Genomic DNA, 24,360 nt, shown 5'->3' with positions numbered 1-24,360 from the left:
TATAGCCCTGAATTTTCTAATGCCTATCTCTTTGCAAAAGAGAGATATCGGCAAGGAAAAGCTATATTGTACCTTTGCATTTTTCTCCCAAACGAAGGACACTAGAATTAAAATTTTAAAGCCTCCTGTTAGTGCTTCATCTACACGTTATAGCCCTGAATTTTCCAATGCCTATCTCTTTGCAAAAGAGAGATATCGGCAAGGAAAAGCTATATTGTACCTTGGCATTTTTCTCCCAAACGAAGGACACTAGAATGAAAATGTTAAAGCCTCCTGTTAGTGCTTCATCTACACGTTATAGCCCTGAATTTTCCAATGCCTATCTCTTTGCAAAAGAGAGATATCGGCAAGGAAAAGCTATATTGTACCTTTGCATTTTTCTCCCAAACGAAGGACACTAGAATTAAAATTGTAAAGCCTCCTGTTAGTGCTTCATCTACACGTTATAGCCCTGAATTTTCCAATGCCTATCTCTTTGCAAAAGAGAGATATCGGCAAGGAAAAGCTATATTGTACCTTGGCATTTTTCTCCCAAACGAAGGACACTAGAATGAAAATTTTAAAGCCTCCTGTTAGTGCTTCATCTACACGTTATAGCCCTGAATTTTCCAATGCCTATCTCTTTGCAAAAGAGAGATATCGGCAAGGAAAAGCTGCATTGTACCTTGGCATTTTTCTCCCAAACGAAGGACACTAGAATGAAAATTTTAAAGCCTCCTGTTAGTGCTTCATCTACACGTTATAGCCCTGAATTTTCCAATGCCTATCTCTTTGCAAAAGAGAGATATCGGCAAGGAAAAGCTGTATTGTACCTTTGCATTTTTCTCCCAAACGAAAGACACTAGAATGAAAATTTTAAAGCCTCCTGTTAGTGCTTCATCTACACGTTATAGCCCTGAATTTTCCAATGCCTATCTCTTTGCAAAAGAGAGATATCGGCAAGGAAAAGCTGTATTGTACCTTTGCATTTTTCTCCCAAACGAAAGACACTAGAATGAAAATTTTAAAGCCTCCTGTTAGTGCTTCATCTACACGTTATAGCCCTGAATTTTCCAATGCCTATCTCTTTGCAAAAGAGAGATATCGGCAAGGAAAAGCTATATTGTACCTTGGCATTTTTCTCCCAAACGAAGGACACTAGAATGAAAATTTTAAAGCCTCCTGTTAGTGCTTCATCTACACGTTATAGCCCTGAATTTTCCAATGCCTATCTCTTTGCAAAAGAGAGATATCGGCAAGGAAAAGCTGCATTGTACCTTGGCATTTTTCTCCCAAACGAAGGACACTAGAATGAAAATTTTAAAGCCTCCTGTTAGTGCTTCATCTACACGTTATAGCCCTGAATTTTCCAATGCCTATCTCTTTGCAAAAGAGAGATATCGGCAAGGAAAAGCTGTATTGTACCTTTGCATTTTTCTCCCAAACGAAAGACACTAGAATGAAAATTTTAAAGCCTCCTGTTAGTGCTTCATCTACACGTTATAGCCCTGAATTTTCCAATGCCTATCTCTTTGCAAAAGAGAGATATCGGCAAGGAAAAGCTGCATTGTACCTTTGCATTTTTCTCCCAAACGAAAGACACTAGAATGAAAATTTTAAAGCCTCCTGTTAGTGCTTCATCTACACGTTATAGCCCTGAATTTTCCAATGCCTATCTCTTTGCAAAAGAGAGATATCGGCAAGGAAAAGCTGCATTGTACCTTTGCATTTTTCTCCCAAACGAAGGACACTAGAAAGAAAATTTTAAAGCCTCCTGTTAGGCCATCATCTACACGGCATAGCCCTGATTTTTCCAATGCGCAGCTCTTTGCAAAAGAGAGATATTGGCAAGGAAAAGCTGTCTTGTACCTTTACATTTTTCTCCCAAACGAAGGACACTAGAAAGAAAATTTTAAAGCCTCCTGTTAGGCCATCATCTACACGGCATAGCCCTGAATTTTCCAATGCGCAGCTCTTTGCAAAAGAGAGATATTGGCAAGGAAAAGCTGTCTTGTACCTTTGCATTTTTCTCCCAAACGAAGGACACTAGAATGAAAATTTTAAAGCCTCCTGTTAGTGCTTCATCTACACGTTATAGCCCTGAATTTTCCAATGCCTATCTCTTTGCAAAAGAGAGATATCGGCAAGGAAAAGCTGTATTGTACCTTTGCATTTTTCTCCCAAACGAAAGACACTAGAATGAAAATTTTAAAGCCTCCTGTTAGTGCTTCATCTACACGTTATAGCCCTGAATTTTCCAATGCCTATCTCTTTGCAAAAGAGAGATATCGGCAAGGAAAAGCTGCATTGTACCTTTGCATTTTTCTCCCAAACGAAGGACACTAGAATGAAAATTTTAAAGCCTCCTGTTAGTGCTTCATCTACACGTTATAGCCCTGAATTTTCCAATGCCTATCTCTTTGCAAAAGAGAGATATCGGCAAGGAAAAGCTGCATTGTACCTTGGCATTTTTCTCCCAAACGAAGGACACTAGAATGAAAATTTTAAAGCCTCCTGTTAGTGCTTCATCTACACGTTATAGCCCTGAATTTTCCAATGCCTATCTCTTTGCAAAAGAGAGATATCGGCAAGGAAAAGCTGTATTGTACCTTTGCATTTTTCTCCCAAACGAAAGACACTAGAATGAAAATTTTAAAGCCTCCTGTTAGTGCTTCATCTACACGTTATAGCCCTGAATTTTCCAATGCCTATCTCTTTGCAAAAGAGAGATATCGGCAAGGAAAAGCTGTATTGTACCTTTGCATTTTTCTCCCAAACGAAAGACACTAGAATGAAAATTTTAAAGCCTCCTGTTAGTGCTTCATCTACACGTTATAGCCCTGAATTTTCCAATGCCTATCTCTTTGCAAAAGAGAGATATCGGCAAGGAAAAGCTATATTGTACCTTGGCATTTTTCTCCCAAACGAAGGACACTAGAATGAAAATTTTAAAGCCTCCTGTTAGTGCTTCATCTACACGTTATAGCCCTGAATTTTCCAATGCCTATCTCTTTGCAAAAGAGAGATATCGGCAAGGAAAAGCTGCATTGTACCTTGGCATTTTTCTCCCAAACGAAGGACACTAGAATGAAAATTTTAAAGCCTCCTGTTAGTGCTTCATCTACACGTTATAGCCCTGAATTTTCCAATGCCTATCTCTTTGCAAAAGAGAGATATCGGCAAGGAAAAGCTGTATTGTACCTTTGCATTTTTCTCCCAAACGAAAGACACTAGAATGAAAATTTTAAAGCCTCCTGTTAGTGCTTCATCTACACGTTATAGCCCTGAATTTTCCAATGCCTATCTCTTTGCAAAAGAGAGATATCGGCAAGGAAAAGCTGCATTGTACCTTTGCATTTTTCTCCCAAACGAAAGACACTAGAATGAAAATTTTAAAGCCTCCTGTTAGTGCTTCATCTACACGTTATAGCCCTGAATTTTCCAATGCCTATCTCTTTGCAAAAGAGAGATATCGGCAAGGAAAAGCTGCATTGTACCTTTGCATTTTTCTCCCAAACGAAGGACACTAGAAAGAAAATTTTAAAGCCTCCTGTTAGGCCATCATCTACACGGCATAGCCCTGATTTTTCCAATGCGCAGCTCTTTGCAAAAGAGAGATATTGGCAAGGAAAAGCTGTCTTGTACCTTTACATTTTTCTCCCAAACGAAGGACACTAGAAAGAAAATTTTAAAGCCTCCTGTTAGGCCATCATCTACACGGCATAGCCCTGAATTTTCCAATGCGCAGCTCTTTGCAAAAGAGAGATATTGGCAAGGAAAAGCTGTCTTGTACCTTTGCATTTTTCTCCCAAACGAAGGACACTAGAATGAAAATTTTAAAGCCTCCTGTTAGTGCTTCATCTACACGTTATAGCCCTGAATTTTCCAATGCCTATCTCTTTGCAAAAGAGAGATATCGGCAAGGAAAAGCTGTATTGTACCTTTGCATTTTTCTCCCAAACGAAAGACACTAGAATGAAAATTTTAAAGCCTCCTGTTAGTGCTTCATCTACACGTTATAGCCCTGAATTTTCCAATGCCTATCTCTTTGCAAAAGAGAGATATCGGCAAGGAAAAGCTGCATTGTACCTTTGCATTTTTCTCCCAAACGAAGGACACTAGAATGAAAATTTTAAAGCCTCCTGTTAGTGCTTCATCTACACGTTATAGCCCTGAATTTTCCAATGCCTATCTCTTTGCAAAAGAGAGATATCGGCAAGGAAAAGCTGCATTGTACCTTGGCATTTTTCTCCCAAACGAAGGACACTAGAATGAAAATTTTAAAGCCTCCTGTTAGTGCTTCATCTACACGTTATAGCCCTGAATTTTCCAATGCCTATCTCTTTGCAAAAGAGAGATATCGGCAAGGAAAAGCTGCATTGTACCTTGGCATTTTTCTCCCAAACGAAAGACACTAGAATGAAAATTTTAAAGCCTCCTGTTAGTGCTTCATCTACACGTTATAGCCCTGAATTTTCCAATGCCTATCTCTTTGCAAAAGAGAGATATCGGCAAGGAAAAGCTGCATTGTACCTTTGCATTTTTCTCCCAAACGAAGGACACTAGAAAGAAAATTTTAAAGCCTCCTGTTAGGCCATCATCTACACGGCATAGCCCTGATTTTTCCAATGCGCAGCTCTTTGCAAAAGAGAGATATTGGCAAGGAAAAGCTGTCTTGTACCTTTACATTTTTCTCCCAAACGAAGGACACTAGAAAGAAAATTTTAAAGCCTCCTGTTAGGCCATCATCTACACGGCATAGCCCTGAATTTTCCAATGCGCAGCTCTTTGCAAAAGAGAGATATTGGCAAGGAAAAGCTGTCTTGTACCTTTGCATTTTTCTCCCAAACGAAGGACACTAGAATGAAAATTTTAAAGCCTCCTGTTAGTGCTTCATCTACACGTTATAGCCCTGAATTTTCCAATGCCTATCTCTTTGCAAAAGAGAGATATCGGCAAGGAAAAGCTGTATTGTACCTTTGCATTTTTCTCCCAAACGAAAGACACTAGAATGAAAATTTTAAAGCCTCCTGTTAGTGCTTCATCTACACGTTATAGCCCTGAATTTTCCAATGCCTATCTCTTTGCAAAAGAGAGATATCGGCAAGGAAAAGCTGCATTGTACCTTTGCATTTTTCTCCCAAACGAAGGACACTAGAATGAAAATTTTAAAGCCTCCTGTTAGTGCTTCATCTACACGTTATAGCCCTGAATTTTCCAATGCCTATCTCTTTGCAAAAGAGAGATATCGGCAAGGAAAAGCTGCATTGTACCTTGGCATTTTTCTCCCAAACGAAGGACACTAGAATGAAAATTTTAAAGCCTCCTGTTAGTGCTTCATCTACACGTTATAGCCCTGAATTTTCCAATGCCTATCTCTTTGCAAAAGAGAGATATCGGCAAGGAAAAGCTGTATTGTACCTTTGCATTTTTCTCCCAAACGAAAGACACTAGAATGAAAATTTTAAAGCCTCCTGTTAGTGCTTCATCTACACGTTATAGCCCTGAATTTTCCAATGCCTATCTCTTTGCAAAAGAGAGATATCGGCAAGGAAAAGCTGCATTGTACCTTGGCATTTTTCTCCCAAACGAAGGACACTAGAATGAAAATTTTAAAGCCTCCTGTTAGTGCTTCATCTACACGTTATAGCCCTGAATTTTCCAATGCCTATCTCTTTGCAAAAGAGAGATATCGGCAAGGAAAAGCTGTATTGTACCTTTGCATTTTTCTCCCAAACGAAAGACACTAGAATGAAAATTTTAAAGCCTCCTGTTAGTGCTTCATCTACACGTTATAGCCCTGAATTTTCCAATGCCTATCTCTTTGCAAAAGAGAGATATCGGCAAGGAAAAGCTGCATTGTACCTTTGCATTTTTCTCCCAAACGAAAGACACTAGAATGAAAATTTTAAAGCCTCCTGTTAGTGCTTCATCTACACGTTATAGCCCTGAATTTTCCAATGCCTATCTCTTTGCAAAAGAGAGATATCGGCAAGGAAAAGCTGCATTGTACCTTTGCATTTTTCTCCCAAACGAAGGACACTAGAATGAAAATTTTAAAGCCTCCTGTTAGTGCTTCATCTACACGTTATAGCCCTGAATTTTCCAATGCCTATCTCTTTGCAAAAGAGAGATATCGGCAAGGAAAAGCTGCATTGTACCTTGGCATTTTTCTCCCAAACGAAGGACACTAGAATGAAAATTTTAAAGCCTCCTGTTAGTGCTTCATCTACACGTTATAGCCCTGAATTTTCCAATGCCTATCTCTTTGCAAAAGAGAGATATCGGCAAGGAAAAGCTGCATTGTACCTGTGCATTTTTCTCCCAAACGAAGGACACTAGAATGAAAATTTTAAAGCCTCCTGTTAGTGCTTCATCTACACGGTATAGCCCTGAATTTTCCAATGCCTATCTCTTTGCAAAAGAGAGATATTGGCAAGGAAAAGCTGTATTGAACCTTTGCATTTTTCTCCCAAACGAAGGACACTAGAATGAAAATTTTAAAGCCTCCTGTTAGTGCTTCATCTACACGGTATAGCCCTGAATTTTCCAATGCCTATCTCTTTGCAAAAGAGAGATATTGGCAAGGAAAAGCTGTATTGAACCTGTGCATTTTTCTCCCAAACGAAGGAAACTAGAATGAAAATTTTAAAGCCTCCTGTTAGTGCTTCATCTACACGTTATAGCCCTGAATTTTCCAATGCCTATCTCTTTGCAAAAGAGAGATATCGGCAAGGAAAAGCTGTATTGTACCTTTGCATTTTTCTCCCAAACGAAGGACACTAGAATGAAAATTTTAAAGCCTCCTGTTAGTGCATCATCTACACGTTATAGCCCTGATTTTTCCAATGCCTATCTCTTTGCAAAAGAGAGATATCGGCAAGGAAAAGCTGTATTGTACCTTTGCATGTTTCTCCCAAACGAAGGACACTAGAATGAAAATTTTAAAGCCTCCTGTTAGTGCTTCATCTACACGGTATAGCCCTGAATTTTCCAATGCCTATCTCTTTGCAAAAGAGAGATATCGGCAAGGAAAAGCTGTATTGTACCTTTGCATTTTTCTCCCAAACGAAGGACACTAGAAAGAAAATTTTAAAGCCTCCTGTTAGGCCATCATCTACACGGCATAGCCCTGAATTTTCCAATGCGCAGCTCTTTGCAAAAGAGAGATATTGGCAAGGAAAAGCTGTCTTGTACCTTTGCATTTTTTTCCCAAACGAAGGACACTAGAAAGAAAATTTTAAAGCCTCCTGTTAGGCCATCATCTACACGGCATAGCCCTGAATTTTCCAATGCGCAGCTCTTTGCAAAAGAGAGATATTGGCAAGGAAAAGCTGTCTTGTACCTTTGCATTTTTCTCCCAAACGAAGGACACTAGAATGAAAATTTTAAAGCCTCCTGTTAGTGCTTCATCTACACGTTATAGCCCTGAATTTTCCAATGCCTATCTCTTTGCAAAAGAGAGATATCGGCAAGGAAAAGCTGTATTGTATCTTTGCATTTTTCTCCCAAACGAAAGACACTAGAATGAAAATTTTAAAGCCTCCTGTTAGTGCTTCATCTACACGCTATAGCCCTGAATTTTCCAATGCCTATCTCTTTGCAAAAGAGAGATATCGGCAAGGAAAAGCTGCATTGTACCTTTGCCTTTTTCTCCCAAACGAAAGACACTAGAATGAAAAATTTAAAGCCTCCTGTTAGTGCTTCATCTACACGTTATAGCCCTGAATTTTCCAATGCCTATCTCTTTGCAAAAGAGAGATATCGGCAAGGAAAAGCTGCATTGTACCTTTGCATTTTTCTCCCAAACGAAGGACACTAGAATGAAAATGTTAAAACCTCCTGTTAGTGCTTCATCTACACGTTATAGCCCTGAATTTTCTAATGCCTATCTCTTTGCAAAAGAGAGATATCGGCAAGGAAAAGCTATATTGTACCTTTGCATTTTTCTCCCAAACGAAGGACACTAGAATTAAAATTTTAAAGCCTCCTGTTAGTGCTTCATCTACACGTTATAGCCCTGAATTTTCCAATGCCTATCTCTTTGCAAAAGAGAGATATCGGCAAGGAAAAGCTATATTGTACCTTGGCATTTTTCTCCCAAACGAAGGACACTAGAATGAAAATGTTAAAGCCTCCTGTTAGTGCTTCAAATACACGTTATAGCCCTGAATTTTCCAATGCCTATCTCTTTGCAAAAGAGAGATATCGGCAAGGAAAAGCTATATTGTACCTTTGCATTTTTCTCCCAAACGAAGGACACTAGAATTAAAATTGTAAAGCCTCCTGTTAGTGCTTCATCTACACGTTATAGCCCTGAATTTTCCAATGCCTATCTCTTTTCAAAAGAGAGATATCGGCAAGGAAAAGCTATATTGTACCTTGGCATTTTTCTCCCAAACGAAGGACACTAGAATGAAAATTTTAAAGCCTCCTGTTAGTGCTTCATCTACACGTTATAGCCCTGAATTTTCCAATGCCTATCTCTTTGCAAAAGAGAGATATCGGCAAGGAAAAGCTGCATTGTACCTTGGCATTTTTCTCCCAAACGAAGGACACTAGAATGAAAATTTTAAAGCCTCCTGTTAGTGCTTCATCTACACGTTATAGCCCTGAATTTTCCAATGCCTATCTCTTTGCAAAAGAGAGATATCGGCAAGGAAAAGCTGTATTGTACCTTTGCATTTTTCTCCCAAACGAAAGACACTAGAATGAAAATTTTAAAGCCTCCTGTTAGTGCTTCATCTACACGTTATAGCCCTGAATTTTCCAATGCCTATCTCTTTGCAAAAGAGAGATATCGGCAAGGAAAAGCTGTATTGTACCTTTGCATTTTTCTCCCAAACGAAAGACACTAGAATGAAAATTTTAAAGCCTCCTGTTAGTGCTTCATCTACACGTTATAGCCCTGAATTTTCCAATGCCTATCTCTTTGCAAAAGAGAGATATCGGCAAGGAAAAGCTATATTGTACCTTGGCATTTTTCTCCCAAACGAAGGACACTAGAATGAAAATTTTAAAGCCTCCTGTTAGTGCTTCATCTACACGTTATAGCCCTGAATTTTCCAATGCCTATCTCTTTGCAAAAGAGAGATATCGGCAAGGAAAAGCTGCATTGTACCTTGGCATTTTTCTCCCAAACGAAGGACACTAGAATGAAAATTTTAAAGCCTCCTGTTAGTGCTTCATCTACACGTTATAGCCCTGAATTTTCCAATGCCTATCTCTTTGCAAAAGAGAGATATCGGCAAGGAAAAGCTGTATTGTACCTTTGCATTTTTCTCCCAAACGAAAGACACTAGAATGAAAATTTTAAAGCCTCCTGTTAGTGCTTCATCTACACGTTATAGCCCTGAATTTTCCAATGCCTATCTCTTTGCAAAAGAGAGATATCGGCAAGGAAAAGCTGCATTGTACCTTTGCATTTTTCTCCCAAACGAAAGACACTAGAATGAAAATTTTAAAGCCTCCTGTTAGTGCTTCATCTACACGTTATAGCCCTGAATTTTCCAATGCCTATCTCTTTGCAAAAGAGAGATATCGGCAAGGAAAAGCTGCATTGTACCTTTGCATTTTTCTCCCAAACGAAGGACACTAGAAAGAAAATTTTAAAGCCTCCTGTTAGGCCATCATCTACACGGCATAGCCCTGAATTTTCCAATGCGCAGCTCTTTGCAAAAGAGAGATATTGGCAAGGAAAAGCTGTCTTGTACCTTTACATTTTTCTCCCAAACGAAGGACACTAGAAAGAAAATTTTAAAGCCTCCTGTTAGGCCATCATCTACACGGCATAGCCCTGAATTTTCCAATGCGCAGCTCTTTGCAAAAGAGAGATATTGGCAAGGAAAAGCTGTCTTGTACCTTTGCATTTTTCTCCCAAACGAAGGACACTAGAATGAAAATTTTAAAGCCTCCTGTTAGTGCTTCATCTACACGTTATAGCCCTGAATTTTCCAATGCCTATCTCTTTGCAAAAGAGAGATATCGGCAAGGAAAAGCTGTATTGTACCTTTGCATTTTTCTCCCAAACGAAAGACACTAGAATGAAAATTTTAAAGCCTCCTGTTAGTGCTTCATCTACACGTTATAGCCCTGAATTTTCCAATGCCTATCTCTTTGCAAAAGAGAGATATCGGCAAGGAAAAGCTGCATTGTACCTTTGCATTTTTCTCCCAAACGAAGGACACTAGAATGAAAATTTTAAAGCCTCCTGTTAGTGCTTCATCTACACGTTATAGCCCTGAATTTTCCAATGCCTATCTCTTTGCAAAAGAGAGATATCGGCAAGGAAAAGCTGCATTGTACCTTGGCATTTTTCTCCCAAACGAAGGACACTAGAATGAAAATTTTAAAGCCTCCTGTTAGTGCTTCATCTACACGTTATAGCCCTGAATTTTCCAATGCCTATCTCTTTGCAAAAGAGAGATATCGGCAAGGAAAAGCTGTATTGTACCTTTGCATTTTTCTCCCAAACGAAAGACACTAGAATGAAAATTTTAAAGCCTCCTGTTAGTGCTTCATCTACACGTTATAGCCCTGAATTTTCCAATGCCTATCTCTTTGCAAAAGAGAGATATCGGCAAGGAAAAGCTGCATTGTACCTTGGCATTTTTCTCCCAAACGAAGGACACTAGAATGAAAATTTTAAAGCCTCCTGTTAGTGCTTCATCTACACGTTATAGCCCTGAATTTTCCAATGCCTATCTCTTTGCAAAAGAGAGATATCGGCAAGGAAAAGCTGTATTGTACCTTTGCATTTTTCTCCCAAACGAAAGACACTAGAATGAAAATTTTAAAGCCTCCTGTTAGTGCTTCATCTACACGTTATAGCCCTGAATTTTCCAATGCCTATCTCTTTGCAAAAGAGAGATATCGGCAAGGAAAAGCTGCATTGTACCTTTGCATTTTTCTCCCAAACGAAAGACACTAGAATGAAAATTTTAAAGCCTCCTGTTAGTGCTTCATCTACACGTTATAGCCCTGAATTTTCCAATGCCTATCTCTTTGCAAAAGAGAGATATCGGCAAGGAAAAGCTGCATTGTACCTTTGCATTTTTCTCCCAAACGAAGGACACTAGAATGAAAATTTTAAAGCCTCCTGTTAGTGCTTCATCTACACGTTATAGCCCTGAATTTTCCAATGCCTATCTCTTTGCAAAAGAGAGATATCGGCAAGGAAAAGCTGCATTGTACCTTGGCATTTTTCTCCCAAACGAAGGACACTAGAATGAAAATTTTAAAGCCTCCTGTTAGTGCTTCATCTACACGTTATAGCCCTGAATTTTCCAATGCCTATCTCTTTGCAAAAGAGAGATATCGGCAAGGAAAAGCTGCATTGTACCTGTGCATTTTTCTCCCAAACGAAGGACACTAGAATGAAAATTTTAAAGCCTCCTGTTAGTGCTTCATCTACACGGTATAGCCCTGAATTTTCCAATGCCTATCTCTTTGCAAAAGAGAGATATTGGCAAGGAAAAGCTGTATTGAACCTTTGCATTTTTCTCCCAAACGAAGGACACTAGAATGAAAATTTTAAAGCCTCCTGTTAGTGCTTCATCTACACGGTATAGCCCTGAATTTTCCAATGCCTATCTCTTTGCAAAAGAGAGATATTGGCAAGGAAAAGCTGTATTGAACCTTTGCATTTTTCTCCCAAACGAAGGAAACTAGAATGAAAATTTTAAAGCCTCCTGTTAGTGCTTCATCTACACGTTATAGCCCTGAATTTTCCAATGCCTATCTCTTTGCAAAAGAGAGATATCGGCAAGGAAAAGCTGTATTGTACCTTTGCATTTTTCTCCCAAACGAAGGACACTAGAATGAAAATTTTAAAGCCTCCTGTTAGTGCATCATCTACACGTTATAGCCCTGATTTTTCCAATGCCTATCTCTTTGCAAAAGAGAGATATCGGCAAGGAAAAGCGGTATTGTACCTTTGCATGTTTCTCCCAAACGAAGGACACTAGAATGAAAATTTTAAAGCCTCCTGTTAGTGCTTCATCTACACGGTATAGCCCTGAATTTTCCAATGCCTATCTCTTTGCAAAAGAGAGATATTGGCAAGGAAAAGCTGTATTGAACCTTTGCATTTTTCTCCCAAACGAAGGACACTAGAATGAAAATTTTGAAGCCTCCTGTTAGTGCTTCATCTACACGTTATAGCCTTAATTTTCCAATGCCTATCTCTTTGCAAAAGAGAGATATCGGCAAGGAAAAGCTGTATTGTACCTTTGCATTTTTCTCCAAAACGAAAGACACTAGAATGAAAATGTTAAAGCCTCCTGTTAGTGCTTCATTTACACGTTATAGCCCTGAATTTTCCAATGCCTATCTCTTTGCAAAAGAGAGATATCGGCAAGGAAAAGCTGCATTGTACCTTTGCATTTTTCTCCCAAACGAAGGACACTAGAATGAAAATTTTAAAGCCTCCTGTTAGTGCTTCGTCTACACGTTATAGCCCTGAATTTTCCAATGCCTATCTCTTTGCAAAAGAGAGATATCGGCAAGGAAAAGCTGTATTGAACCTTTGCATTTTTCTCCCAAACGAAGGACACTAGAATGAAAATTTTAAAGCCTCCTGTTAGTGCTTCATCTACACGTTGTAGCCCTGAATTTTCCAATGCCTATCTCTTTGCAAAAGAGAGATATCGGCAAGGAAAAGCTGTATTGTACCTTTGCATTTTTCTCCCAAACGAAAGACACTAGAATGAACATTTTAAAGCCTCCTGTTAGTGCTTCATCTACACGTTATAGCCCTGAATTTTCCAATGCCTATCTCTTTGCAAAAGAGAGATTTCGGCAAGGAAAAGCTGCATTGTACCTTTGCATTTTTCTCCCAAACGAAGGAAACTAGAATGAAAATTTTAAAGCCTCCTGTTAGTGCTTCGTCTACACGTTATAGCCCTGAATTTTCCAATGCCTATCTCTTTGCAAAAGAGAGATATCGGCAAGGAAAAGCTGTATTGAACCTTTGCATTTTTCTCCCAAACGAAGGACACTAGAATGAAAATTTTAAAGCCTCCTGTTAGTGCTTCATCTACACGTTATATCCCTGAAATTTCCAATGCCTATCTCTTTGCAAAAGAGAGATATCGGCAAGGAAAAGCTGAATTGTACCTTTGCATTTTTCTCCCAAACGAAAGACACTAGAATGAAAATTTTAAAGCCTCCTGTTAGTGCTTCATCTACACGTTATAGCCCTGAATTTTCCAATGCCCATCTCTTTGCAAAAGAGAGATATCGGCAAGGAAAAGCTGCATTGTACCTTTGCATTTTTCTCCCAAACGAAGGACACTAGAATGAAAATTTTAAAGCCTCCTGTTAGTGCTTCATCTACACGTTATATCCCTGAATTTTCCAATGCCTATCTCTTTGCAAAAGAGAGATATCGGCAAGGAAAAGCTGTATTGTACCTTTGCATTTTTCTCCCAAACGAAAGACACTAGAATGAAAATTTTAAAGCCTCCTGTTAGTGCTTCGTCTACACGTTATAGCCCTGAATTTTCCAATGCCTATCTCTTTGCAAAAGAGAGATATCGGCAAGGAAAAGCTGCATTGTACCTTTGCATTTTTCTCCCAAACGAAGGACACTAGAATGAAAATTTTAAAGCCTCCTGTTAGTGCTTCATCTACACGTTATAGCCCTGAATTTTCCAATGCCTATCTCTTTGCAAAAGAGAGATATCGGCAAGGAAAAGCTGCATTGTACCTTTGCATTTTTCTCCCAAACGAAGGACACTAGAATGAAAATTTTAAAGCCTTCTGTTAGTGCTTCGTCTACACGTTATAGCCCTGAATTTTCCAATGCCTATCTCTTTGCAAAAGAGAGATATCGGCAAGGAAAAGCTGCATTGTACCTTTGCATTTTTCTCCCAAACGAAGGACACTAGAATGAAAATTTTAAAGCCTCCTGTTAGTGCTTCATCTACACGTTATAGCCCTGAATTTTCCAATGCCTATCTCTTTGCAAAAGAGAGATATCGGCAAGGAAAAGCTGCATTGTACCTTTGCATTTTTCTCCCAAACGAAGGACACTAGAATGAAAATTTTAAAGCCTTCTGTTAGTGCTTCATTTACACGTTATAGCCCTGAATTTTCCAATGCCTATCTCTTTGCAAAAGAGAGATATCGGCAAGGAAAAGCTGCATTGTACCTTTGCATTTTTCTCCCAAACGAAGGACACTAGAATGAAAATTTTAAAGCCTCCTGTTAGTGCTTCATCTACACGTTATAGCCCTGAATTTTCCAATGCCTATCTCTTTGCAAAAGAAAGATATCGGCAAGGAAAAGCTGTATTGTACCTTTGCATTTTTCTCCCAAACGAAAGACACTAGAATGAAAATTTTAAAGCCTTCTGTTAGTGCTTCATTTACACGTTATAGCCCTGAATTTTCCAATGCCTATCTCTATGCAAAAGAGAGATATCGGCAAGGAAAAGCTGTATTGTACCTTTGCATTTTTCTCCCAAACGAAAGACACTAGAATGAAAATTTTAAAGCCTCCTGTTAGTGCTTCATCTACACGTTATAGCCCTGAATTTTCCAATGCCTATCTCTTTGCAAAAGAGAGATATCGGCAAGGAAAAGCTGCATTGTACCTTTGCATTTTTCTCCCAAACGAAGGACACTAGAATGAAAATTTTAAAGCCTCCTGTTAGTGCTTCATCTACACGTTATAGCCCTGAATTTTCCAATGCCTATCTCTTTGCAAAAGAGAGATATCGGCAAGGAAAAGCTGCATTGTACCTTTGCATTTTTCTCCCAAACGAAGGACACTAGAATGAAAATTTTAAAGCCTCCTGTTAGTGCTTCGTCTACACGTTATAGCCCTGAATTTTCCAATGCCTATCTCTTTGCAAAAGAGAGATATCGGCAAGGAAAAGCTGTATTGTACCTTTGCATTTTTCTCCCAAACGAAAGACACTAGAATGAAAATTTTAAAGCCTCCTGTTAGTGCTTCATCTACACGTTATAGCCCTGAATTTTCCAATGCCTATCTCTTTGCAAAAGAGAGATATCGGCAAGGAAAAGCTGCATTGTACCTTTGCATTTTTCTCCCAAACGAAGGACACTAGAATGAAAATTGTAAAGCCTCCTGTTAGTGCTTCGTCTACACGTTATAGCCCCAAATTTTCCAATGCCTATCTCTTTGCAAAAGAGAGATATCGGCAAGGAAAAGCTGCATTGTACCTTTGCGTTTTTCTCCCAAACGAAGGACACTAGAATGAAAATTTTAAAGCCTCCTGTTAGTGCTTCATCTACACGTTATAGCCCTGAATTTTCCAATGCCTATCTCTTTGCAAAAGAGAGATATCGGCAAGGAAAAGCTGTATTGTACCTTTGCATTTTTCTCCCAAACGAAAGACACTAGAATGAAAATTTTAAAGCCTTCTGTTAGTGCTTCATTTACACGTTATAGCCCTGAATTTTCCAATGCCTATCTCTTTGCAAAAGAGAGATATCGGCAAGGAAAAGCTGTATTGTACCTTTGCATTTTTCTCCCAAACGAAAGACACTAGAATGAAAATTTTAAAGCCTTCTGTTAGTGCTTCATTTACACGTTATAGCCCTGAATTTTCCAATGCCTATCTCTTTGCAAAAGAGAGATATTGGCAAGGAAAAGCTGCATTGTACCTTTGCATTTTTCTCCCAAACGAAAGACACTAGAATGAAAATTTTAAAGCCTTCTGTTAGTGCTTCATTTACACGTTATAGCCCTGAATTTTCCAATGCCTATCTCTTTGCAAAAGAGAGATATCGGCAAGGAAAAGCTGTATTGTACCTTTGCATTTTTCTCCCAAACGAAAGACACTAGAATGAAAATTTTAAAGCCTTCTGTTAGTGCTTCATTTACACGTTATAGCCCTGAATTTTCCAATGCCTATCTCTTTGCAAAAGAGAGATATCGGCAAGGAAAAGCTGCATTGTACCTTTGCATTTTTCTCCCAAACGAAGGACACTAGAATGAAAATTTTAAAGCCTCCTGTTAGTGCTTCATCTACACGTTATAGCCCTGAATTTTCCAATGCCTATCTCTTTGCAAAAGAGAGATATCGGCAAGGAAAAGCTGCATTGTACCTTTGCATTTTTCTCCCAAACGAAGGACACTAGAATGAAAATTTTAAAGCCTCCTGTTAGTGCTTCGTCTACACGTTATAGCCCTGAATTTTCCAATGCCTATCTCTTTGCAAAAGAGAGATATCGGCAAGGAAAAGCTGTATTGTACCTTTGCATTTTTCTCCCAAACGAAAGACACTAGAATGAAAATTTTAAAGCCTCCTGTTAGTGCTTCATCTACACGTTATAGCCCTGAATTTTCCAATGCCTATCTCTTTGCAAAAGAGAGATATCGGCAAGGAAAAGCTGCATTGTACCTTTGCATTTTTCTCCCAAACGAAGGACACTAGAATGAAAATTGTAAAGCCTCCTGTTAGTGCTTCGTCTACACGTTATAGCCCCAAATTTTCCAATGCCTATCTCTTTGCAAAAGAGAGATATCGGCAAGGAAAAGCTGCATTGTACCTTTGCGTTTTTCTCCCAAACGAAGGACACTAGAATGAAAATTTTAAAGCCTCCTGTTAGTGCTTCATCTACACGTTATAGCCCTGAATTTTCCAATGCCTATCTCTTTGCAAAAGAGAGATATCGGCAAGGAAAAGCTGTATTGTACCTTTGCATTTTTCTCCCAAACGAAAGACACTAGAATGAAAATTTTAAAGCCTTCTGTTAGTGCTTCATTTACACGTTATAGCCCTGAATTTTCCAATGCCTATCTCTTTGCAAAAGAGAGATATCGGCAAGGAAAAGCTGTATTGTACCTTTGCATTTTTCTCCCAAACGAAAGACACTAGAATGAAAATTTTAAAGCCTTCTGTTAGTGCTTCATTTACACGTTATAGCCCTGAATTTTCCAATGCCTATCTCTTTGCAAAAGAGAGATATTGGCAAGGAAAAGCTGTATTGTACCTTTGCATTTTTCTCCCAAACGAAAGACACTAGAATGAAAATTTTAAAGCCTCCTGTTAGTGCTTCATCTACACGTTATAGCCCTGAATTTTCCAATGCCTATCTCTTTGCAAAAGAGAGATATCGGCAAGGAAAAGCTGCATTGAACCTTTGCATTTTTCTCCCAAACGAAGGACACTAGAATGAAAATTTTAAAGCCTCCTGTTAGTGCTTCATCTACACGTTATAGCCCTGAATTTTCTAATGCCTATCTCTTTGCAAAAGAGAGATATCGGCAAGGAAAAGCTATATTGTACCTTGGCATTTTTCTCCCATACGAAGGACACTAGAATGAAAATGTTAAAGCCTCCTGTTAGTGCTTCATCTACACGTTATAGCCCTGAATTTTCCAATGCCTATCTCTTTGCAAAAGAGAGATATCGGCAAGGAAAAGCTATATTGTACCTTTGCATTTTTCTCCCAAACGAAGGACACTAGAATTAAAATTGTAAAGCCTCCTGTTAGTGCTTCATCTACACGTTATAGCCCTGAATTTTCCAATGCCTATCTCTTTGCAAAAGAGAGATATCGGCAAGGAAAAGCTATATTGTACCTTGGCATTTTTCTCCCAAACGAAGGACACTAGAATGAAAATTTTAAAGCCTCCTGTTAGTGCTTCATCTACACGTTATAGCCCTGAATTTTCCAATGCCTATCTCTTTGCAAAAGAAAGATATCGGCAAGGAAAAGCTGTATTGTACCTTTGCATTTTTCTCCCAAACGAAAGACACTAGAATGAAAATTTTAAAGCCTTCTGTTAGTGCTTCATTTACACGTTATAGCCCTGAATTTTCCAATGCCTATCTCTATGCAAAAGAGAGATATCGGCAAGGAAAAGCTGTATTGTACCTTTGCATTTTTCTCCCAAACGAAAGACACTAGAATGAAAATTTTAAAGCCTCCTGTTAGTGCTTCATCTACACGTTATAGCCCTGAATTTTCCAATGCCTATCTCTTTGCAAAAGAGAGATATCGGCAAGGAAAAGCTGCATTGTACCTTTGCATTTTTCTCCCAAACGAAGGACACTAGAATGAAAATGTTAAAGCCTCCTGTTAGTGCTTCATCTACACGTTATAGCCCTGAATTTTCCAATGCCTATCTCTTTGCAAAAGAGAGATATCGGCAAGGAAAAGCTGCATTGTACCTTTGCATTTTTCTCCCAAACGAAGGACACTAGAATGAAAATTTTAAAGCCTCCTGTTAGTGCTTCGTCTACACGTTATAGCCCTGAATTTTCCAATGCCTATCTCTTTGCAAAAGAGAGATATCGGCAAGGAAAAGCTGTATTGTACCTTTGCATTTTTCTCCCAAACGAAAGACACTAGAATGAAAATTTTAAAGCCTCCTGTTAGTGCTTCATCTACACGTTATAGCTCTGAATTTTCCAATGCCTATCTCTTTGCAAAAGAGAGATATCGGCAAGGAAAAGCTGCATTGTACCTTTGCATTTTTCTCCCAAACGAAGGACACTAGAATGAAAATTGTAAAGCCTCCTGTTAGTGCTTCGTCTACACGTTATAGCCCCAAATTTTCCAATGCCTATCTCTTTGCAAAAGAGAGATATCGGCAAGGAAAAGCTGCATTGTACCTTTGCGTTTTTCTCCCAAACGAAGGACACTAGAATGAAAATTTTAAAGCCTCCTGTTAGTGCTTCATCTACACGTTATAGCCCTGAATTTTCCAATGCCTATCTCTTTGCAAAAGAGAGATATCGGCAAGGAAAAGCTGTATTGTACCTTTGCATTTTTCTCCCAAACGAAAGACACTAGAATGAAAATTTTAAAGCCTTCTGTTAGTGCTTCATTTACACGTTATAGCCCTGAATTTTCCAATGCCTATCTCTTTGCAAAAGAGAGATATCGGCAAGGAAAAGCTGTATTGTACCTTTGCATTTTTCTCCCAAACGAAAGACACTAGAATGAAAATTTTAAAGCCTTCTGTTAGTGCTTCATTTACACGTTATAGCCCTGAATTTTCCAATGCCTATCTCTTTGCAAAAGAGAGATATCGGCAAGGAAAAGCTGCATTGTACCTTTGCATTTTTCTCCCAAACGAAAGACACTAGAATGAAAATTTTAAAGCCTCCTGTTAGTGCTTCATCTACACGTTATAGCCCTGAATTTTCCAATGCCTATCTCTTTGCAAAAGAGAGATATTGGCAAGGAAAAGCTGCATTGTACCTTTGCATTTTTCTCCCAAACGAAGGACACTAGAATGAAAATTTTAAAGCCTCCTGTTAGTGCTTCATCTACACGTTATAGCCCTTAATTTTCTAATGCCTATCTCTTTGCAAAAGAGAGATATCGGCAAGGAAAAGCTATATTGTACCTTGGCATTTTTCTCCCAAACGAAGGACACTAGAATGAAAATGTTAAAGCCTCCTGTTAGTGCTTCATCTACACGTTATAGCCCTGAATTTTCCAATGCCTATCTCTTTGCAAAAGAGAGATATCGGCAAGGAAAAGCTATATTGTACCTTTGCATTTTTCTCCCAAACGAAGGACACTAGAATTAAAATTGTAAAGCCTCCTGTTAGTGCTTCATCTACACGTTATAGCCCTGAATTTTCCAATGCCTATCTCTTTGCAAAAGAGAGATATCGGCAAGGAAAAGCTATATTGTACCTTGGCATTTTTCTCCCAAACGAAGGACACTAGAATGAAAATTTTAAAGCCTCCTGTTAGTGCTTCATCTACACGTTTTAGCCCTGAATTTTCCAATGCCTATCTCTTTGCAAAAGAGAGATATCGGCAAGGAAAAGCTATATTGTACCTTGGCATTTTTCTCCCAAACGAAGGACACTAGAATGAAAATTTTAAAGCCTCCTGTTAGTGCTTCATCTACACGTTATAGCCCTGAATTTTCCAATGCCTATCTCTTTGCAAAAGAGAGATATCGGCAAGGAAAAGCTGTATTGTACCTTTGCATTTTTCTCCCAAACGAAAGACACTAGAATGAAAATTTTAAAGCCTCCTGTTAGTGCTTCATCTACACGTTATAGCCCTGAATTTTCCAATGCCTATCTCTTTGCAAAAGAGAGATATCGGCAAGGAAAAGCTGCATTGTACCTTTGCATTTTTCTCCCAAACGAAGGACACTAGAATGAAAATTTTAAAGCCTCCTGTTAGTGCTTCATCTACACGTTATAGCCCTTAATTTTCTAATGCCTATCTCTTTGCAAAAGAGAGATATCGGCAAGGAAAAGCTATATTGTACCTTGGCATTTTTCTCCCAAACGAAGGACACTAGAATGAAAATGTTAAAGCCTCCTGTTAGTGCTTCATCTACACGTTATAGCCCTGAATTTTCCAATGCCTATCTCTTTGCAAAAGAGAGATATCGGCAAGGAAAAGCTATATTGTACCTTTGCATTTTTCTCCCAAACGAAGGACACTAGAATTAAAATTGTAAAGCCTCCTGTTAGTGCTTCATCTACACGTTATAGCCCTGAATTTTCCAATGCCTATCTCTTTGCAAAAGAGAGATATCGGCAAGGAAAAGCTATATTGTACCTTGGCATTTTTCTCCCAAACGAAGGATACTAGAATGAAAATTTTAAAGCCTCCTGTTAGTGCTTCATCTACACGTTATAGCCCTGAATTTTCCAATGCCTATCTCTTTGCAAAAGAAAGATATCGGCAAGGAAAAGCTGTATTGTACCTTTGCATTTTTCTCCCAAACGAAAGACACTAGAATGAAAATTTTAAAGCCTTCTGTTAGTGCTTCATTTACACGTTATAGCCCTGAATTTTCCAATGCCTATCTCTATGCAAAAGAGAGATATCGGCAAGGAAAAGCTGTATTGTACCTTTGCATTTTTCTCCCAAACGAAAGACACTAGAATGAAAATTTTAAAGCCTCCTGTTAGTGCTTCATCTACACGTTATAGCCCTGAATTTTCCAATGCCTATCTCTTTGCAAAAGAGAGATATCGGCAAGGAAAAGCTGCATTGTACCTTTGCATTTTTCTCCCAAACGAAGGACACTAGAATGAAAATTTTAAAGCCTCCTGTTAGTGCTTCATCTACACGTTATAGCCCTGAATTTTCCAATGCCTATCTCTTTGCAAAAGAGAGATATCGGCAAGGAAAAGCTGCATTGTACCTTTGCATTTTTCTCCCAAACGAAGGACACTAGAATGAAAATTTTAAAGCCTCCTGTTAGTGCTTCATCTACACGTTATAGCCCTTAATTTTCTAATGCCTATCTCTTTGCAAAAGAGAGATATCGGCAAGGAAAAGCTATATTGTACCTTGGCATTTTTCTCCCAAACGAAGGACACTAGAATGAAAATGTTAAAGCCTCCTGTTAGTGCTTCATCTACACGTTATAGCCCTGAATTTTCCAATGCCTATCTCTTTGCAAAAGAGAGATATCGGCAAGGAAAAGCTATATTGTACCTTTGCATTTTTCTCCCAAACGAAGGACACTAGAATTAAAATTGTAAAGCCTCCTGTTAGTGCTTCATCTACACGTTATAGCCCTGAATTTTCCAATGCCTATCTCTTTGCAAAAGAGAGATATCGGCAAGGAAAAGCTATATTGTACCTTGGCATTTTTCTCCCAAACGAAGGACACTAGAATGAAAATTTTAAAGCCTCCTGTTAGTGCTTCATCTACACGTTATAGCCCTGAATTTTCCAATGCCTATCTCTTTGCAAAAGAAAGATATCGGCAAGGAAAAGCTGTATTGTACCTTTGCATTTTTCTCCCAAACGAAAGACACTAGAATGAAAATTTTAAAGCCTTCTGTTAGTGCTTCATTTACACGTTATAGCCCTGAATTTTCCAATGCCTATCTCTATGCAAAAGAGAGATATCGGCAAGGAAAAGCTGTATTGTACCTTTGCATTTTTCTCCCAAACGAAAGACACTAGAATGAAAATTTTAAAGCCTCCTGTTAGTGCTTCATCTACACGTTATAGCCCTGAATTTTCCAATGCCTATCTCTTTGCAAAAGAGAGATATCGGCAAGGAAAAGCTGCATTGTACCTTTGCATTTTTCTCCCAAACGAAGGACACTAGAATGAAAATTTTAAAGCCTCCTGTTAGTGCTTCATCTACACGTTATAGCCCTGAATTTTCCAATGCCTATCTCTTTGCAAAAGAGAGATATCGGCAAGGAAAAGCTGCATTGTACCTTTGCATTTTTCTCCCAAACGAAGGACACTAGAATGAAAATTTTAAAGCCTCCTGTTAGTGCTTCATCTACACGTTATAGCCCTGAATTTTCCAATGCCTATCTCTTTGCAAAAGAGAGATATCGGCAAGGAAAAGCTGCATTGTACCTTTGCATTTTTCTCCCAAACGAAGGACACTAGAATGAAAATTGTAAAGCCTCCTGTTAGTGCTTCGTCTACACGTTATAGCCCCAAATTTTCCAATGCCTATCTCTTTGCAAAAGAGAGATATCGGCAAGGAAAAGCTGCATTGTACCTTTGCGTTTTTCTCCCAAACGAAGGACACTAGAATGAAAATTTTAAAGCCTCCTGTTAGTGCTTCATCTACACGTTATAGCCCTGAATTTTCCAATGCCTATCTCTTTGCAAAAGAGAGATATCGGCAAGGAAAAGCTGTATTGTACCTTTGCATTTTTCTCCCAAACGAAAGACACTAGAATGAAAATTTTAAAGCCTTCTGTTAGTGCTTCATTTACACGTTATAGCCCTGAATTTTCCAATGCCTATCTCTTTGCAAAAGAGAGATATCGGCAAGGAAAAGCTGTATTGTACCTTTGCATTTTTCTCCCAAACGAAAGACACTAGAATGAAAATTTTAAAGCCTTCTGTTAGTGCTTCATTTACACGTTATAGCCCTGAATTTTCCAATGCCTATCTCTTTGCAAAAGAGAGATATTGGCAAGGAAAAGCTGTATTGTACCTTTGCATTTTTCTCCCAAACGAAAGACACTAGAATGAAAATTTTAAAGCCTCCTGTTAGTGCTTCATCTACACGTTATAGCCCTGAATTTTCCAATGCCTATCTCTTTGCAAAAGAGAGATATCGGCAAGGAAAAGCTGCATTGTACCTTTGCATTTTTCTCCCAAACGAAAGACACTAGAATGAAAATTTTAAAGCCTCCTGTTAGTGCTTCATCTACACGTTATAGCCCTGAATTTTCCAATGCCTATCTCTTTGCAAAAGAGAGATATCGGCAAGGAAAAGCTGCATTGTACCTTTGCATTTTTCTCCCAAACGAAGGACACTAGAATGAAAATTTTAAAGCCTCCTGTTAGTGCTTCATCTACACGTTATAGCCCTGAATTTTCCAATGCCTATCTCTTTGCAAAAGAGAGATATCGGCAAGGAAAAGCTGCATTGTACCTTTGCATTTTTCTCCCAAACGAAGGACACTAGAATGAAAATTTTAAAGCCTCCTGTTAGTGCTTCATCTACACGTTATAGCCCTTAATTTTCTAATGCCTATCTCTTTGCAAAAGAGAGATATCGGCAAGGAAAAGCTATATTGTACCTTGGCATTTTTCTCCCAAACGAAGGACACTAGAATGAAAATGTTAAAGCCTCCTGTTAGTGCTTCATCTACACGTTATAGCCCTGAATTTTCCAATGCCTATCTCTTTGCAAAAGAGAGATATCGGCAAGGAAAAGCTATATTGTACCTTTGCATTTTTCTCCCAAACGAAGGACACTAGAATTAAAATTGTAAAGCCTCCTGTTAGTGCTTCATCTACACGTTATAGCCCTGAATTTTCCAATGCCTATCTCTTTGCAAAAGAGAGATATCGGCAAGGAAAAGCTATATTGTACCTTGGCATTTTTCTCCCAAACGAAGGACACTAGAATGAAAATTTTAAAGCCTCCTGTTAGTGCTTCATCTACACGTTATAGCCCTGAATTTTCCAATGCCTATCTCTTTGCAAAAGAAAGATATCGGCAAGGAAAAGCTGTATTGTACCTTTGCATTTTTCTCCCAAACGAAAGACACTAGAATGAAAATTTTAAAGCCTTCTGTTAGTGCTTCATTTACACGTTATAGCCCTGAATTTTCCAATGCCTATCTCTATGCAAAAGAGAGATATCGGCAAGGAAAAGCTGTATTGTACCTTTGCATTTTTCTCCCAAACGAAAGACACTAGAATGAAAATTTTAAAGCCTCCTGTTAGTGCTTCATCTACACGTTATAGCCCTGAATTTTCCAATGCCTATCTCTTTGCAAAAGAGAGATATCGGCAAGGAAAAGCTGCATTGTACCTTTGCATTTTTCTCCCAAACGAAGGACACTAGAATGAAAATTTTAAAGCCTCCTGTTAGTGCTTCATCTACACGTTATAGCCCTGAATTTTCCAATGCCTATCTCTTTGCAAAAGAGAGATATCGGCAAGGAAAAGCTGCATTGTACCTTTGCATTTTTCTCCC

Source organism: Pseudophryne corroboree, chromosome 8 (genome assembly GCF_028390025.1).
Source record: "Pseudophryne corroboree isolate aPseCor3 chromosome 8, aPseCor3.hap2, whole genome shotgun sequence".
Classification (NCBI taxonomy): Eukaryota; Metazoa; Chordata; class Amphibia; order Anura; family Myobatrachidae; genus Pseudophryne; species Pseudophryne corroboree.
Note: the sequence above shows the minus strand (reverse complement) of the source record.